Below are 18,635 nucleotides of genomic sequence, written 5' to 3' on the forward strand. Positions count from 1 at the left end.
AGAAAAGGTATTGGCTTGTGCAATGAAACAGATAATTGACTATTCCGTGGAAATTGTTAGGGCTTTACCTCTGGGATCGGCAGGAACCCATCTCTCTCACTACAGAGATAAGTCTGCAAGTCTTTGAGTTTTTGATTTTATTCTCTCCTGAGTGTCCCTTCCTTCTGGGAGGAAGATTCAGAACAGAAACCAAGCCCAAGCTGGTCTCCATCAATTCACAGCCTGTGTACCGCGATCATCTGCAATTGAGCACAAGTGCAGGAGCCCCATAAATCAATGCCAGCAGGCAGGGCTCATGAAACAGCCCCCTGCAGAGGACAGCCTTCCTGAGCCCAGATTTGTTGGTTAGAACTTGAGCTCTGAAGACCTCCATCAGCAATGGCAGTGAGCCTTAGCTTGTCCCCATAACAAACCCAACCGCAGTAAGCTCTCCCTTGTCCCCATAACATGAACCCAACTGCACTAAGCCTTCTCCTGTCCCCATAATATGAACCCCACTGTCATAAGCTTCCCTTGTCTCCGTTACACGAACCCAGTGTTGGCTCAGCTTTTAGTGATCAACTTTATTTTTAAATGATAAAAATGAATGAAACACGGGTAACAGAGCTGTAATTCCAGCGTGGAGCTCCACCAAAAGCAGGGGCCTTGTAATGCTTTCTTTCTGTGGTTTCTCAGCACACGAGCTCCTTGATGGAATTATCTTGCTGTCAGTCAAGTTGCTTGTTATTTGTTCTGTATGTAAATAAGGGGAATGCACTTAAAGGACTGCACTAATGTATTCAAATATTTGTAGGTAATCCACAGTAAATCTCAGGACTGGAGGATTTTGCATAAATGCTTGAATCTGCAAGAGCTAGGAGGGAATTCCAACTCCCTGACGGAGTAAATTACACAAAAAAATAGCAGAATGATTAGACCAAACACATTAAGATTCACAATAAGTTTTGCCTGTTAGCACGTAGACTGCATTCAAGGATTGCATCCTTCTTAATATCTGTATGGCAGGAAGAGAAGCCAGCTACAATTAGGGTACAACAGTAACAGCAATGCATATCACTTTGTTTTTATAAAGCACTGTGAGCCAGGTGGGATTGGGCTGCCTATTGTATTTATTTACAGTTTTCACACCAGTTTGGAATGACAGTTGATCAGCTGAGAATTGTTACCATTGACTAATCTTGTGGCCTTCTATGATGGAGTGACGGCATTGGTGGACGAAGGGAAGGCAACTGATGTCATTTACCTGGACCTGAGCAAGGCCTTTGACATGGTCCCCCATCACATCCTCATCTCCAAACTGGAGGGAGGTGGATTTGACGGGTGGACAACTAGATGGATAAGCAATTGGTTGAAAGGCCGCAGACAGAGGGTGGTGGTCAATGGCTCTATGTCCAGGTGGAGGCCGGTAACGAGCGGTGTCCCTCAAGGGTCTGTCTTGGGACCGGTGCTCTTTAACATCTTTATTAATGACATCGATGAGGGAATGGAGTGCACCCTCAGCAAGTTTGCTGATGACACCAAGCTGAGTGGTGCAGTCGATACGGTGGAGGGAATGGAGGCCATTCAGAGGGACCTTGACAGGCTGGAAAGCTGGGCTCGGGTGAACCTAATGAGGTTCAATAAGGCAAAGTGCAAGGTTTTGCACTTGGGCCGGTAGAACCCCAGGCACCTGTACAGGCTGGGGGGAGTTGTCCTTGAGAGCAGCTCGGCAGAGAAAGACCTAGGGGTCCTGATAGATGAGAAACTTAACATGAGCCAGCAGTGCGCTCTGGCAGCCCGGAAAGCAAATGGGATCCTGGGCTCCATCAGGAGAGGGGTGGTCAGCAGGGATAGGGAGGTGATTGTCCCTCTCTACTCTGCTCTTGTGAGGCCCCATCTGGAGTACTGTGTTCAGGTGTGGAGCCCTCAGTACAAAAAAGACATGGAGATTTTGGAAAGGGTCCAGAGGAGGGCCACGAAGATGATCAGGGGGCTGGAGCACCTCCCCTATGAGGACAGGCTGAGGGAGTTGGGTTTGTTCAGCCTGGAGAAGAGAAGGTTGCGGGGCGACCTCATTGCAGCCTTTCAATATCTGAAGGGAACTTACTCCCAGGAGGGGAGTAAACTCTTCATAAGGGCTGATAATAGCAGGACACGGGGAAATGGTTTTAAGTTAAAAGAGGGAAGATTTAGGTTGGATGTTAGGGGGAAGTTTTTTACTAGGAGGGTGGTTAGGTCCTGGAACAGGCTGCCCAGGGATGTTGTGGATGCCCCGTCCTTGGAGGTGTTCAAGACCAGGTTGGACGAGGCTCTGGGCAACCTGATCTAGTAAAGGTGTATGTTCGGTGGCCCTGCTAGGCAGGGGGGTTGGAACTACATGATCCTTGAGGTCCCCTCCAACCCAGGTCATTCTGTGATTCTGTGATTCTGTGATTCTGTGACACATTCTTATTCTCTACATTTGGGAAGTTAGAGAGAGGTTCTGACAGGCCCTGAGTCATTTGGATCTTCTACAAATTGCTTGTACATCTGCCTACCAGGAGGAGAACCACCTCCATCAGTAAAGGTGTTAATAATATATACACATATTATTAACTGAACTTCTTTTCATTTCTTGCCCTGGAGCCATCATTAGTGAAGACTAAACACGCATAAATCAGTCTCTCTCGAATTAGTGAACATCATCAAATGTCACCTTGTTGAAACTAATATACATAGAGATATAAATATATACACACATACATATTCTGTCGGTTTTTAAAATTGGACACGTTGAAGGACAGGCACAATTATCCCACCTCCTGCCCATTTTCAGTCAACTGGGCTGCATGCAGTCACTGATCCATAATTCTCTCTTGATGTCTTAACCGGGAGAAATCCAGGTCACTTCTAGAACTATAGACTTTGTGCACACATCTTATATAAAGATACCTTCATTTTACCCCAAAAATCCTGGGTGCTTTGAAAATCTCATGTAGAGAAGACCAAATTATGTCTCCAGATACACACATCCTCCGTTATGCCATTCACAGCAAGTCACGCACGTGTAATAGAGGAGATTAGCTGTCAATACTGCAAATAAAAACTAATTAAGAGAGAATGGTTTAATGATATGAGATCATATTTCAATGTTGCCAGTTCTTGCTATTTTATCATGAGCTTCTTGGAGTTTATTTAAAAGCCTTACTCCTGAAATAAGGTGATTACATGAGAATCTCACTTTCATTAACCACGAGTAATTTCCTAGCCTTTCAGTTGCAAAGAAAAGCTTAAAGATATTAGCTAAGTACACCTTCAAGGCTCAAGAATGAAAAACATTCCGCAGTTATTAATCTCAGCAATTTTTGAGGGCCTGCTCACATTATTGAATGCTTGGGGTTGGCTGCACCGAAACAGTAAATGCAGCAGGTAGATCCCAAATGGCAGCAGACACACCGTCCTTTCGTGGAGGGAAAGGTGGATGCTGTTTATTCATAGCTGCTAAGTTGAGCACAGCTCCAAGCACAAAGTATTAAGAAACATACTCATGTTGATTTGCATTTCTGCTAATTGCTTGCACGGAGCTGTCACCTCCAAAACTGCCAGACAGAATGGGTTCCCCTAAAGGGCACAGAGCAGACAGACGTGGTGTGGTTGAAGAGACCAGACAAAATTTACCTTCATGCCCTGCCTTGGGAAAAACCTTGGAATTCATCATTTTTCCAGGTAACCATTGCACTAAAAGCCAGTTACAGTTGACAACTAGCAGTGAGATGGTGGCAAAAGCAAGCATAGGAAGGTCTTGTTTGGTTTTTGCTACAGGGCCCTTGCTGAAACACAGTTTGAGGCTGGGCTTGTCGTCATGTCAGCACCATCGTTCAGGCCTGTCCACGTAAAGGAGATATGCTTTAAAACCTCTGTGTTCCCTCCTTTTACAGTGATGATAAAATTCAGCAAATGTTAAGTGCTGTGCAGACACAGGGCATTGATCTTTACGTCTTCCCATGCTTTGTAAGTGCTGGTGCAGAACAGCAGAAATATTTAAAAAAAAAAAACAAAAAAAAAACACAAATATAATTTAATCTTAAAAATAACGCCTTTGAAGTTAAAATTTACTGATGTAGTTTATCGGGGAAATATCTCAAGATATACCACTGAATCACTCCAAAAGTGGAACCAGAAGTGCTCCTGTCCTTGATCACATCAATCATTTTCCCCAGTTAGCACTGCAAATCTTGTTTCCATTAACAGCAAAGCTTGACGACATGCTGAGAACATGTACACACCAGCAGATATTTTTCTGTACTATTACCCTTGGACGTAAGAGACTACACCTACATACCAAACCTTGGGTAAATAAACACAGGGTATAATTTAGAATTACAAATAATAGAAGATTAGTTCACGATGTTCCCCATTCCATACTGAGAACTAGCATCTATGGTAAGGCAGGCTTTGCCTACTCTCACCTACTACAGCTCCTCTCCTCTGTAGAAATGATTAAAAATTAACAAGGGAATGGAAGACAGATTGACTTTATCAGGTACTGCCAAGATCATATTAGCATTCCACTAGCACCTGGGAGTTTGAAGTTCAAGTTCTTACATTACTGCAAGTTTAATTTTTAATCTTTCTTTAGTAATATAGGCCCAAATGAGTATTCTAGGTAGTAGTTCTTGCCTCAGCACATAGGAAATACAGTTGATCGACTTCAGAAGCAGTGATGATAGGTATCTGAAATTTGCTTCTCTTCTGCTTCTCTTCTTTTCGGGTGTAGATGGGGGACATTCCACACCTGCACATATGGAGAGCATATTCCAAAAGTTTAACACACCTGTGAAGTGATATTCCAGCTGAACCTATTGTCTCCTACATCTGGTATTCTGAATCATTGGCCAAGCAAACAGTAAATTAAATTAAGCAAAGCCAGTGTCATAAACCTAACGTGCATTTCCAAAGGTTCTCCCATGTGAAAAGTGTGCTGGCTTAGAAGGCTTTAAGATCTTGACTCTGAGAAGATTAACTGCGAATCAGTCAATGGCCCATGTGGCCATATCCATGGAACAGCCCACCAGAATGGATTAAAAATTAATACTTATGAGAAAAACAAAGATGAATCTCACAGCATTCAAGCATGTCTTAGATGAAAGGCTCATGACAATGGCAACCAGAGCGGTGAAATAAAACTAGAAGTATACAGGAACCTCAAATATATATACAGTATACAGGTCCTGGTGATGCTAGCCTCACCTGCCCAGGATCTGGCTCTGGAGGAGCAGGATATCTCATCTGTGAGAAGGAGCTTTGGAAAGGATGAGGTTGTTCTGCCTACCTGCCTTTAGAAAGAGTGAGGCTGGTCCCACATTGTGTCCAAGGGGCTCTAGATGTACCCCAGCATCCCTGACCAGCTACTCCTGGCTGAGCCCCTTGAGGAACAACCAGAGTAACAATCTCATGGTTAAGGAACAAAGCAGTAGCCCCTTGCTCTGTGAGCTTGTCCTTGGGGTTGCCCTACACAGCCTTGTAAACGCAATGACTGTTCCAATTTCAGCTGAACGGTTGCCTTTTTGTACACCTGTAACATCATTGAGCACCATGTTTTACTGATAAAGGGCTAATGAGCCAAGACAGTTGTTCATATGCTTTCTTACTCCTTCTCCAAAATGTCACCATAAATCCATATTGCTGGCTAACAGCAAGCAGATGGATATCATAGCTTGTAATTTGGCATAGGTACTCTTACTCATGTCAAAGATTAATTCTCCCCCATGATAACCAGCCTTCTCATTTGTTAGAAGCCCATTAGCATTTGCTAACAGGTTCTTCTCAGGACAAGGGTAAAAACACCTTTCTTTGTCCTATGGTTTTATGTGTTAGAGAGAGTTAGAGGGGCAAGGCAGAGTTAACTACAGAAAATGACATCTTCAAACAGGCATATATAAAACATCAAACATTTCCTAGAAACCCTTTCCTGATGGAGTAATTAACTTCATGGAAGGCATCACCTGTTGTTTTGTGAGCAGTCAAGGAAATGCTTTTTGCCAGCTTTTCTAGGATTACTATTTCCCCAAAGAGACTGGAAATTAAAAAGGACTAAAACAAAAGAAGTAATTCTTTCTGAGAAGCAGTCCTCTTGCAAAATCAAAGAGAACATGTTCGTGTTCCCAAAAATGCAGATCTCTGCAGCTTGGCAAAATAAAAGAACCGTTTTCACTGACACACTGAAGCACAGCAGTTGTGAACACAAACCATGGCAAATAAGGCGAGCTTTAGTCCAGATTCCACCTTGTCCCCACAGTCTGCAGAACACATATAGCCCACCTGGGAATCAAAGTTCCACTTCCCAACTCTCATTCCTCTGATTTCAGCATTTCATGAACTACTCCTACAAACCTCCCCTTCAGGTATTTGTTAACCTTGAGTATTGCTTGCTAATGAGCTCCTAATTGTGGCACAGCAAGTTCATCAGCCGTTGACCTTTTATGAAACAAAGAAGTACTACAGCTGATTATTTGTTAAACTCATTATCAGAGCTCTGCTATTGTTAGGTTTTACAGCTCCTCAATTTTCCAGATGGCACGTCCTGCTGCAACACACTTTAGTAAGGGCTCTTCTACCAGAGCTCACTGGGACAAAGCAGATATCAGAGGTGGGTGCTGACCAACATGCCACACACAACTGCAAGAAGCACGAAATATGGCTGCTTCCCCCTTGCTAATGACAAGCCCTGCATGTCTTCACACAGGCCCTGGGACCACAGGGTGCTGGGAAAAGTCAGAAACAAACACTGAAACAATTGCAAATGAAACTGCTTGAGCTCTTCCCTGGAAATGGTTTCCTCTAAAATGGAGCAAACTGAACCAGCAGCAACCTTCCAAAGAGGCCTTGTCTGCAGCAGAGCCAACCAGATCACCTTCCAGCTCTGACATCAGTGCACATGTAACATGGAGATACCACTGAAATCATCAATTTGCAAACAGAGAGCGTTAGGTCTCTGCAATTACTAACAAGTTTCTAGACTAGAAAACGTTGGGAAGAAGGACTGTGTTGGCAGCTCAGCCACTGACTCACTTTGGATGCTGTAACAGAGATCTGCCATGCAGTGAGGAGAAAAAATATCAAAAAGCAAAATAAAATCAGGAAGCTTCAAGGTAGAGCTGTCATATTACAAAATTACATTGTGTGCAGACTCTTTTGACTATTTCGGCTGCATATGAATGCAGGCTACTACGATAAAGACAGCATCAGTCAAAAACAAAAGAGACCTACCAACCTCTGCTACAGATACAATCACAACACGGTTTATTGACTGGAAGGCAGCACTTAGCATGCGTATCAAACATAGTTATGCATTTATCCTTAACAAAGCAATAACCCTTCACTACGTGAGAGTTGGTGATAGCAGATTAATAATTTTAGCAAATCAGAAGGAAGTTAATGTAATCCTCAATTTGCTTTGTATCTCCAAAGTCACCTACGGCATTTCGTGAGGTAGGTAGTATTATCACAGCTGGGCACCGAGGTAATCTTCTGAGCTCTTTTTCCAATAAATGTTACTGATTTACCACAAGATTGCTAAAATAGCCGCTCGTTTACTTTGAGAGACGAAAGGAAGCAGGTGAATTAACGGAGCAGGCCAAGACAAATGCAAGACAATGTTGCTTGGTCCAGCAATGAGAACCTCCTAACACACCTCCCCACTGCTGTGTGGTTTTGGAGCCAATCATCTCCTGCACCCTGGGTTTCCATGAGCGTTTTGATCCAAAGCTGTGGGACGTGGAGAAGAATGCAGAAGCTCCACACGAGCAGGCTTGTTATTGAAAACATCAGGCTTGCTTTTTGAGGCTGAAAGTGGAAGGAGAGCTAACGAGGACCTCAGCACTGAACTGTACTCATCTGTTCAGGCTGGTGCTCAAGCTCAGGAAACCACTCTAAAAGCTTAATGAGCTCAAAACACTGAGACTGGAAAAGATTCATCTTTAATTAGCATCCAGCTCCACACATTAAAAAAAATAAAAGTGGAGGCTCAATTTTAACCTTTCTTCTTTGGAGCAGAACTACTACTGCGTTTAACTAGTATCTCAGCTCACAGGAAAAGCACAGCTCTACCTATCAATTAAGCTCAGTATAAAAGCTCAAAGGCTATGTACCCACCCTGCAGAAAACACCATCACCCCCCTCTGTGCCCACAGCACCAAAGCTTCATTTAAACCAGCTGTCACAAGCTTTTCTGCACAGGACAGGTGTTAGGTTTGTCACTACCTGGAGCCCATCTGGATTCCTTTCTTGCTGAGATGATCTGTGAGCACAAGGTGCTGGAGTGTGGGGCCAGAAGGAATGCAAGCAGGGCCACCTTCCATCATCTGACGTACCTCAAACACTCCATGGGCCCATCAGTGCTTTCTTATGGGCACCAGTAAAAGCACAATGGTAACATGGCCCTTTGGAAAACATCTTTAAAATAAATCTGTAGGGATGCTGGGATCCTGTCTACATACATGGCCTTCCAGCCCCACTCAAAGAAAGCAAGCACAAAGCATGCCAGGCAAAGCCTGACTCACCGCTTGCCATCACTGGAGCAAAACTTATCAATGGGCAAGGACCTGCTATTGGAAATCACTGTCAAGTCCTATTTTATCCTTTTTTTTTTCTTTCTTTCTTAACAGGACATCCATTTTATTTTGTGTCTGACTATGGCTCCAGTCTTTTAGCCTTTACAGGATACTACAACCCAGCCACAGCTCAGTTTGAATACTTAACCAGCACTGAGGAGTCTTTCCACTCACTTTCTGCATAGAGAGGCATCATCAGTGATGACTCTTGATGTTCTTTTAAATACACGTTATTCACATGAATGTTCAGCTCAGGTTCTTTCTTTAACTGCTATAGGATACTACTGCCTGCTTTTTGAATGGATCTTTTAAGATGTATGTGCATGTCATTCATTGACAGACATTTACAGATCAGCAAAGCCTTATCAAAGCCTCCTTGATTTCCATGTCAACTGCCATAGACTTTAGCCATCAGTAAGCTTGTATATAGAAAGAATAAAACTTATTTGTATTCTCACATAAACTGCTGCAGCAATAAAATGTAAAAAGTTAGAGATCTAAATGACACTAAGAGGGGGAACTGTGAAAACCAGAATGATTGATTTCATAATGTTTTAAGGCATTATAAATAACCTTTAAGTGTCTCTTCTACCCTCATTTGCACAAGTGATTGACAGTTCATTAGACATGAAAAAACACCAGACGAAGACAATGCTGAGACAAGCGTTGGGGACTTTGGTCTCAATAAGGAAGTGGCCATGACTTTGTACAAGGAAAAGGCCTGGGCACAGAGTGACTGTGCAGCACTAATCATAAAGAAAGGATACATCAGTGCAGCTCCAGTCTCAGACCACCAGAACATTTAGTGCATATTCAGTGGGACTAGCACTAGGTTTGCACTGCACTCAAGAATAGCTATGAGAATGGCTACAGAAGTCAGACCAAGGTGCCATGCCATCCTTGGATGGGGCGAGATGTCCGTAGGTAATTCCTCCCATACCCAGCACTGCAGCCAGGGCTGCCAGCACCCTTCTTGCTGCACCCCAGCATGCATCCAGGAGCATTCAAACACATGCCATAGGCTGGGGCAGTTCTCCCCAGCATGAGACATGAAAGGTTCGGGCTCATGCACAACCTGACCTATGTGCCCCCAGTCACAGCCCGAGGTGGCAGCCACAGGGCATGGAAAGGGAGGGTGGGAGAACAGGGGAACGGATGAAGACAAGGGAAGATAATTGAAAGTACCAGCGCATTAGTTATGTTGCATATATCTAATGTAATTAGTATTAATAAGCTGTCAGTCAGAAGATGTAGTTGTTAAAAGGCAGTTCCAATCGGGGAAAATGATAATTGAACTCCTCCATGTATTTGTCTGTACTTATTTATTCTGCTGGTTGGTTTTGTTTTTGTTTTTAGTTCATTGCCACAGATCCACATTCAGCAAAGCTGAAATGGAAAGAGAAAACTGTGTTTTTATTCATTAACTAGGAAAAAAACCCAATCATGCTTCATTGCTCTGAGCAGTGCAAATCATAGGGGGAGGGCTCTGGGAGGGAAACCTTCTGCATTCAGTTCTCACCCAAACCACAAAGTTTTCAAGCTGTAATTCTAAGTGAATTCTGTTTTGCAATACACATACTCGTTCCTGCAGTATCTGGCATGCTGCTGCTATTACTTCATTCTGCAGATGCTCGGCAGGGTCCTTGTGTTTTAACGCTGCATTTCCTAAAGCTGGTCAAATCATGTGCACTGAATAATGTATTCAATACTTTCCTTTTTTTTTTTTTTTTTTAATTTTTCAATTGTCTGCAAGCAACTTACAGCATTCCCCAAAGCATCTGTAACGAGAAATTAGTTGCTAAATATTTTATACGAATAGTTATTAGTGCGTATCTCGTTCACAAGCAGTTCGCTGCCGATCCAAGTGGGACTGCTGGATTTGGACTGGAGTTGTGTTTCTGGCTGTAAATTGGCTCCATCTTGCTCCTGCAGACAGCTTTCTTACTGTGCCTCTGAGAACAGACCTCATGAAACACTTGGGGGATCTGAGGCTCCAGCCATGAGCTGTGACTGCTCTCATAGAACTGCAATACGCCAACCTTAGTGGGAGGGCCTCCTGCTCTGCATCCCAGAGCTGTGTACAAAGAGCACTTCCCTATTTTAGGGGAAGGAGAACAGAGTGAAAGGTGGCTTTGGCCATGTAGAGGACGTCTTGACATAAAACCTGATGTTAAGGCTGTCCCCATTCAACTCTTTGAAGGGGTAGATAATAGAAGGACGAGGGGGAAATGGCTTTAAGTTGAGAGAGGGAAGATTTAGGTTGGATGTCGGGGGGAAGTTCTTTACTATGAGAGTGGTGAGGTGCTGGAAAAGGCTGCACAGAGAGGTTGTGGATGCTTTGTCTATCCCTGGAGGTGTTCAAGGCCAGGTTGGATGGGGCCCTGGGCAGCCTGTTCTAGTATTAAATGTGGAGGTTGGTGGCCCTGCCTGTGGCAGGGGGTTGGAACCTCATGATCCTTGAGGTCCTTCCCAACCCAAGCCATTCTGTGATTCTATGAGTCACCCCTACCCAAACAGCCATGTGTCTGTGCCCCCAGGTTGGTTGCTGTCCCCTGCTTCCCACCTCTGCTTGTGTTCAGGGCTCCATTGAAGGTTAAATAGCAAGAAGTTCTCCACAATGTGTCACATAAACAAAAAATGTTGGTTGGATGAGTTGTTTTCTCTGGGGGGTACTTAAATCACTTGCTATATGTACAAGTCTGTTGGTCAAATCCATGTCCAGTCTTCCACCAAAGCTGGAAAGTGCTGTAAGTTCTACTCTGACTGCTGCAGCCAATTTGTTAATTCCAAATCTATAAAATCTGGGATGAAGTAACTGCAGATCTTACAGGGCTGCAACAGCCCCTTCAGCTCCCAATAGCAAAATGAAACGTTTCTGAATGGGTACCACTATGTAGAAGGGATACACAGCATTACCTGACTTGGGCTACTAAAGTGAAAAATAGACTTTACAGGTGATGAGGAAACTGAGACAGATGTCCTTTAAGGGCCCTCCACCTTTTCAGGGTTAAGCAAAATGTGGATAAGGGAGATTTTGAGGTCACTTAATACCTTATAACTACAAAGATGGATCCAGCCAAGGCACAACTTCCCCATATGGCCAGAACTCCAAGCCAAGAGGCGATGCTCATCTTCCAGATGTGTCTCTGCTCCTTGTTCCCTAGCACAGGGTCCCTCACCTGCCTCTTACCAACAAGAGCAGCCATGCCCCACACCCAGACATAGAGCATAGGGGTCCATCAGATTTCTGGACAGCTGGACCACAGCACAGTACCTATTTCAGTGCTGCTTATTCACACAAGGACAAATATAATTTTCTCCCAGCCAGGTTATCTTGTGTCAGCCGTTCAGTGTGCTCCTATATTTTTTCCTTCCCTTTCTTATTACCTTTTCTGATAGTAAAGACATTGCAGATGGGCATCAGACTGTGCAAAATGTAAATTATGATTGGGTAGAGCCGGAACACAAAGAGAAGTTATTTGGATGCATTTTGTTTTTCTTAAGGACCACAGCACATATGGCACGCTAAAAAAATGTCTCGTGTTCATTAAGGCTAAATGAGACAGGTTAGAGAATCATAGGCACCAAATGGAAAACTCTTGGAAAAAAAAAAAAAAAGGAAAAAAAAAAAGCTGGCTGGCAAATCATTCTGCTGATAATATTTTTTGGATGTTTCCCTCCTGCCCTCTTTCCCTCATGTTGTTTTTTTTTTTTTTTTTTTTTTTTAAGCTGCAAGGACATTTTTGCAAATATTTCACAAGTATCTGATGGCTGTTGCTTAGGAATTGGTCCTCCCCGCTGTGCCTTCCTCATTTGAAGGTCATAATCTTCAGTTTGTGAAATCATAATTATCTCACCAGCGAGGAACTCTGATGTCACAAATGGAGGATTATGATGACTTCAATGGAAAAAGCAGCAGCAGGAGAAAATGAACTCCTCAGCCACCAAGAGCTTGTTTTCCTCCAAGAAAAAGATACAGTGCAGGAAAATATCAGCAGAATGATCTCTAAATAGACTATTTTCTGTGCGGTATCAGTGCCACTTTCAGAATATGAGGGTAATTTCTGCCTTGTGCCAATTTAACACAGCCTTCCACTTTATTTTAACACATAGCAGGTCTTATATTTAATGTAATAGCAGAATCTTGCCACTTCTTATAGAGCTAATACAGAGACCTCAGAGTTCTCCTATAAAAATAAAATGAGCCTCCCTTTAACCCTTCGCAAAATGAAACAGCCAAGATTGACTACAAAGTCACCTGTGCCCAAGGCTTTGCTATTGCAGGGTAATTCACCACCGTAGCAAGAAATGTAACAAATAAACTCAGTCTGTCAGATGGATAAAGCGTACTCGATGGACAACTAACCTTATTTCTTCTTATTAAGCATCCTCGCCAGCCTAACACACACAATTCCCTGACTCGTGCTGGGTGACAACATCTCTCCATACAAATGGGAGAGGATGGGGTGGTGGCCATTCCCAATGCACAACCCTACTCAGGACCAATGGCTCGTCCCCTCCCCATGGTACCAACCAGAAGGCACACACATCTCGCTCCAGCTCTGATTTTGGCCAAACGACCACCCCAAATACAACTCTTGGCAATATGACCACAATGACAGCACCACCACCTTCTCATGGCACTGAAGTTCCTCCAGGACAGCCATAATGGGAGTGCCATTCAGAAATCCCAAATGCCATTACTTTGAATTAAGCTATCAATGTTTCTCATGAAGAGTTAGGAATACAAGTAGATTTCTATTGTCACTATAAAAGCTAGCGTGCGTCTCTTGGGCATCAAATAAAATACATTTCAATGTTACTGTCTGCTTGAATGAGACATTAAAGGAGCTATATTCTGAATTCCTGCCGCTTTATAAAAATATGAACTAATAGAACAGACACTGTCTGTTTTGTTGGCTGATTTTAGGCGCTACATGGCAAAATATAGGTGTGTAAAAGCAGCAGTGCATTGTGACCTACCCAAAGGCAGGGGACTGGGATGGATTTGGCTGCATGAATGAGAAGTATTTAGAGCTGGGGGCTGCAGGAACCCAAAATCCCAAATGTGCAGCAGTGTTCCTGCCACTTGGCTGTGATCCTGGGCTGTATTATCTCTGGGGTACACACTTGGGGGCAATTCCATCCTTGCAGAAGTGCTGTATGCAAAAGCGTGTGGCAACAACAGCACCTGGATGCCCTGGCTGTGGCTTTCAGCAGTGCTGGGGAGGAGGGAAATAAAAGCATAGCAGCTGCAATGCCACAGGCCCTGGACTGGGGGAAGCACTGGGAGACCAGTGCTCACATCTATGTTCCAAATGGTCAGAAAAAACACATGCTGGAGCAGTGTTTGTGCTGCCTTTCTCTGACCACTCTGTTTCTGCTCAAGGTGAGTCTGCACATGAGAACAGACCACAAGACAGAGTAAATCCACATGGAGTTGGAAGAACACATTAACCCTTCACCATGGTTATTCAAAATCTTTGCCACATCTTCATCAATTTTATAGGATTCAAAGGCATAAAAAAAAAAAAAAAAAAAAAAAAAAAAAACTATCACACTTTGTGTCAAACAAAACCTTCCTGCACTTTTTTTCCAGCTCTCATTGCAGCTGTGCCACAGCCTGTCATCACCACTGTTACTTACAGGCTCCCAGAGCACTGGGGAAGGAAAGAATAAGCTGGCAGCTGTGAACAAGCTGACAGAAATGGAATGGGGATGGCTCGCCAGTCCCAGGAGCAGCCCAACATCCCTATCTGGGTATTAGCTGCTACGAATCACACACAGAGAGAGGTGCAGTTATTACTGCAAAGGCGTGCAGCCACGCATTGCAGACACACCGAGTAAAGTTTTTAATTGCACCTTTGTCAAAAGCAGGGACTGAGAATTTCTCCTAACATTTAGACTGCTGTCAGTGCCGTGAAAGGTGAAGCAAAAAATGCCATTCCTGCCAGAAGAGTGAGGGCAGCAGCAGCTGTAACAATGACTCATGCTGAGGTCCCATCATACGTGACACTAGAGCTGGTGGCACGACTGCCGAGTTAACCTGTCTCACCTCTGTATTTAGCTGACTGAGTTTCTCCCTTAATGAAGCAGTTTGATTTATGGATAAGTCATTTGCCTTCATAATCATACAATCACAGAATGGCTTAGATTGGAGGGAACCTTAAAAAATCATCCAGCTCCAACCCCTTGCCATGGGTTCAGTTGCCAACCACCAGATCAGGCTGCCCAGGGCCCTATCCAGCCTGGCCCTGAATGCCTCCAGAGATGGGGCATCCACAACCTCTCAGGATAACCCATTCCAGTGCCTTGCCCCCCACTGAGTAAAGCATTCTTTCCTAACACCTAATCTAAATCTCCCCTCTTTTAGTTCAAAGCCATTCCACCTTGTCCTATCACTATCAGAAAGTGTAAAAAATCAGTCCCCCACCTGCCTGTAAGCTCTTTTCAAGTACTGGAATGTATTAAATGTTCATCTTTTTTTTTTCCCCCTAGATCTGTCACTTAAAATGCAGCAATTGGTGCTCAAACCTGTGCTGATGCGTCACCAAATGAGCTCAAACCACGGTGTGCACTCCCAGCCCTCTGCATTGTACCAATGCTTGACTGCCAGCCACAACCTGGGGACAGGAAGATGCCAAAGAGGAGGGCTGAGCCTGACCCCATCACACCCTGATCTATAATCCCTACTCAAAGCATCAGCATGGGGTCCAGCCATTTCTGAAACATGAGCCCAAGGAATCTGCTGAGGACTGACCGTACCATTCAGGTCAGACATGTTTGAATGCGTTGTTGAATCAGATCCACATCTCTTGGCATCTCAAAACATGAAAACACGTAAGACTGTGCCAAGAACCTGCTATAAAAATAATTGCTTTTAGTTTAAAGACCAAGTTATAAAATACCTATAGCGTTGTAACTGATCTTATTTTGTCTGCAAGCATTTTGCAGTCGATCATTGTTCTTCATTTACAATTTGAATCAAAAAAGTACTTGTTTTAATTAGTTTTATAAATTTGCTCAGCTAAATGAATACTGTAATAAACAGAAAAACTACAGAAAATGTGCATAATCTAAGCAGATTGTATTACTGGTGGAATAAATTGTAAATCTATTGCTTAATTAAAATTATTCCAAACACCAAGACACGAAACTCAGAGTTATGCTGCCATACAAAATTTACAGCTGATTTTAATAAACTATGATTGCCTCAGCTACAAAAATTTCCTGATTTGAAAGGTTTTTATCTATACATGCATTTTTTTTTCCCTTTTATATATATACTTTTAGGACTTCATTTGCATCCTGGTTTGATCAATGATTACATTAAGAGGCATTTGGGCTTCTGTTCATAGCAGCAATGACTGGGAAAGCAATGCGACTTGAAGATGAGAAATTATCAAGCAAGGCTTACAAATTGCTAGGAGCCCCAGTTGCAGAACAAACCAGACCATCCTGAAACCACGCACACTGCTGATGGCCTCTGGTGCCTCCAACCATGGTGAGGTACTGGCATGGGCTGCCCAAGGAGGTGGTGGAGTCACTGTCCCTAAAGGTGTTGAAGGGAAGGTTGGATGTGGCACTGGGGGACATGGCCTAGAGCAGTCATGGGTTGATTATAGAATCATAGAATTACAGAATGGTCTTGGTACCATAATGGCCTTTGGACCATAATGATCATTGAGTTTCAACCCCTCTGCTATGTGCAGGGTTGCCAACCAGCAGACCAGGCTGCCCAGAGCCACATCCAGCCTGGCCTTGAATGCCTCCAGGGATGGGGCATCCACAACCTCCTTGGGCAACCTGTTCCAGCATGAAACCGTCTTCTGAGTGAAATAATGACTGGACTCAATGATCTTGGTGGTTTTTCCAACCTTAATGGTTTTATGAGCCTACGATTCAGTGCATACATCTTAGGGATTTCAATTTAATTAAGAGATAAAGGCAGGAGGTTGTTTATCGTCATAGCAGATTTCTACCTACGCTGCACTGATAACACCTATGACTGCATACTGACATGTTCTAATGGAAATAAATGTGCAATCTGTATACTATGTCGTAGCAGACACTGCTATCACACATACCTGCTCGGAACTGAGCAAAGGAGAAAAAAATCTCACTCAGTGCTGGAAGAAAGGGAACAGATGGTGCAAAAATTCACATACACACGAATTCACACTTTTTTTACGACATGAGGTTACTGGCGAGATCCTTCCGTGCTTATGCTCAAAAGGATGATGGCTGGAGTTAGTTGTTCCAGCCATTAAACCCATCCCTCCAGGTGATGCTGAATGCTTCCTATGCCCGGCTCCACCCGTCCCTACACACCCAGTGAGCCATGTCACTGCATACAGACCAGTTAACCCTCAGCAGAGGCTGGTAAGCTTGTCACGGCTCACATCACCATGACTTCTAGCTCTGGCAGATGTGTTTTAGCTGCTGGCTGCACCTTGGCTGCAGCTGCATTGCTGGAGAGGGGAGCTCTGTCCCTCTGCCCATCTCCAAGCTTCCACCTTGTCCAGAGGAAGAGGATGAAGCACACCTTGGCCTCACCCAGGGTGCATGTAAATGGCAGCCCAGCATCTGCAAACGCACCGTCCCACGTGGTTTCCTGAAAATGGCTCTCTAGAAAGCATGCTCTATCAATAAAACATGTTTAATAAACCAAGTAACCAACTAAAATAAATAAACCATGCTATGAATGACAAATTCCTTTGCAGAAGAGCCAGTAAAACACTTTCTGGAGCTTGGAAAAAACTTGCTTTCAAAATATTTTGCATAAAACACTATTATTCCATACACAACTGCAAAGGTGTGTGGGATACATCAGCTAACAAACTCCCTGATGCACACACAGCTCTCCAGCTCCACATTGACACGAACCACACAACCTGACTGTCAACTTCAGCTAGCACTCAGCTTTGTAACTGCATGTTACAGCCTCTTAGAAAGCTCTTTACATTGCAGGAGTTTCCATTGCTGGCAATCAGCAGGACGTGCAGTTCACCATTCCACCTCCACATTGACTGGAAGGAAGGACTGAAGCCAGACTCATCAGAGGAGGCTTCCAGAATCAATTTGTTCTCTTTGCCCTTTTTTATTCTCTGCCTACAGCTGAGCATGCAGGAAGAGAACCCAATCCAATGCGGCGTTGACTTGTTTTTTCCTCAAGACAGAAGCTTCTTTTCTTTAAAAGAAAGAAAAAAAGAAAATCCTGTGTATTTCCACACACGTTGCAATCTGGTAAATTACCAGAATGTATTATTTATATAAAGCCTTCTGCTTTGGAGAGATCCGTAATTGTTGGCTTCCTTGCCATGCGCTACAACACAGCTTGCCTTGTTTCACAGCCAGAAGAACTGCTGCATCTTTTTGTCTCCCTCTCCCCAGCAACTCGGCTGTTCTTCTGAGACAGACTGTACGTGTCAACAGGTGGGATGGGCATTAGGAGGCAGCTTCTACAAAGGACCATCTGGGCACAGCGTGTGGGCACGGAGTGCAGGATCCGCAGCCAACGATGCTGCAACATCTGTCTGCCTGCAGCCTGAGCACCTATAGGAAAGGTTACACTGCCAGCTGGGCCAGGTATGAGCTTGGAAAAAAATAAATTATAATAAAAATAAAAATCCCCAGCCTATGGGGACAGATTTTTGGCCTCTTTATACGTTTTAAACTCAACGTTGTGCTGAATTCAAAGCTGAAGCGTCTTCCCTTTTCTCCCCAGCACAGAGATGTGCTGCCCAGCAAACCCTCTCTTGAAGGCACAGGACCCTGCTCCACGTGATGGTGGTGGATACAGTGTGCTTTGCCTGCATAAAACTTGGATTTAGACAGGCAAATACTTCTCAGCCAGATTCCCCAGCGGTACTGTTGAAGCAGGGAGCTTAAATATATTAACGTGCCATCAATCATGCACTTGCAAACCCACAGAGTAAGTCAGAGATAACAATTTCCCCTTTATTCCTTATGGATTTTACTATAAATAAACAAAATCATTCCCACCCTGCACATTCCTGTTCCAAGACTGCTGCCAACTGACATTTCTGATATTCCTTTGAGTAA

The 18,635-nt window shown here is 43.8% G+C and overlaps 1 protein-coding gene and 1 long non-coding RNA gene across 2 annotated transcripts in view; one reads left to right on the plus strand and one right to left on the minus strand.

Annotated features, from left to right (window-relative positions):
* Positions 1-18,635, minus strand: part of DAB1 (DAB adaptor protein 1) — a 195,579-nt gene that overhangs the window by 169,466 nt on the left and 7,478 nt on the right. The gene's annotated exons all lie outside the window — the stretch shown is intronic.
* On the plus strand, positions 12,426-17,574 carry LOC149916901 (uncharacterized). Its single transcript, XR_016468982.1, has 3 exons — positions 12,426-12,627; positions 15,069-15,342; positions 17,541-17,574. It is a non-coding gene; the product is annotated as an uncharacterized LOC149916901 (long non-coding RNA).

The sequence above is a fragment of the Phasianus colchicus genome, chromosome 9 (assembly GCF_987193195.1).
Source record: "Phasianus colchicus chromosome 9, bPhaCol1.hap1.1, whole genome shotgun sequence".
Lineage (NCBI taxonomy): Eukaryota > Metazoa > Chordata > Aves > Galliformes > Phasianidae > Phasianus > Phasianus colchicus.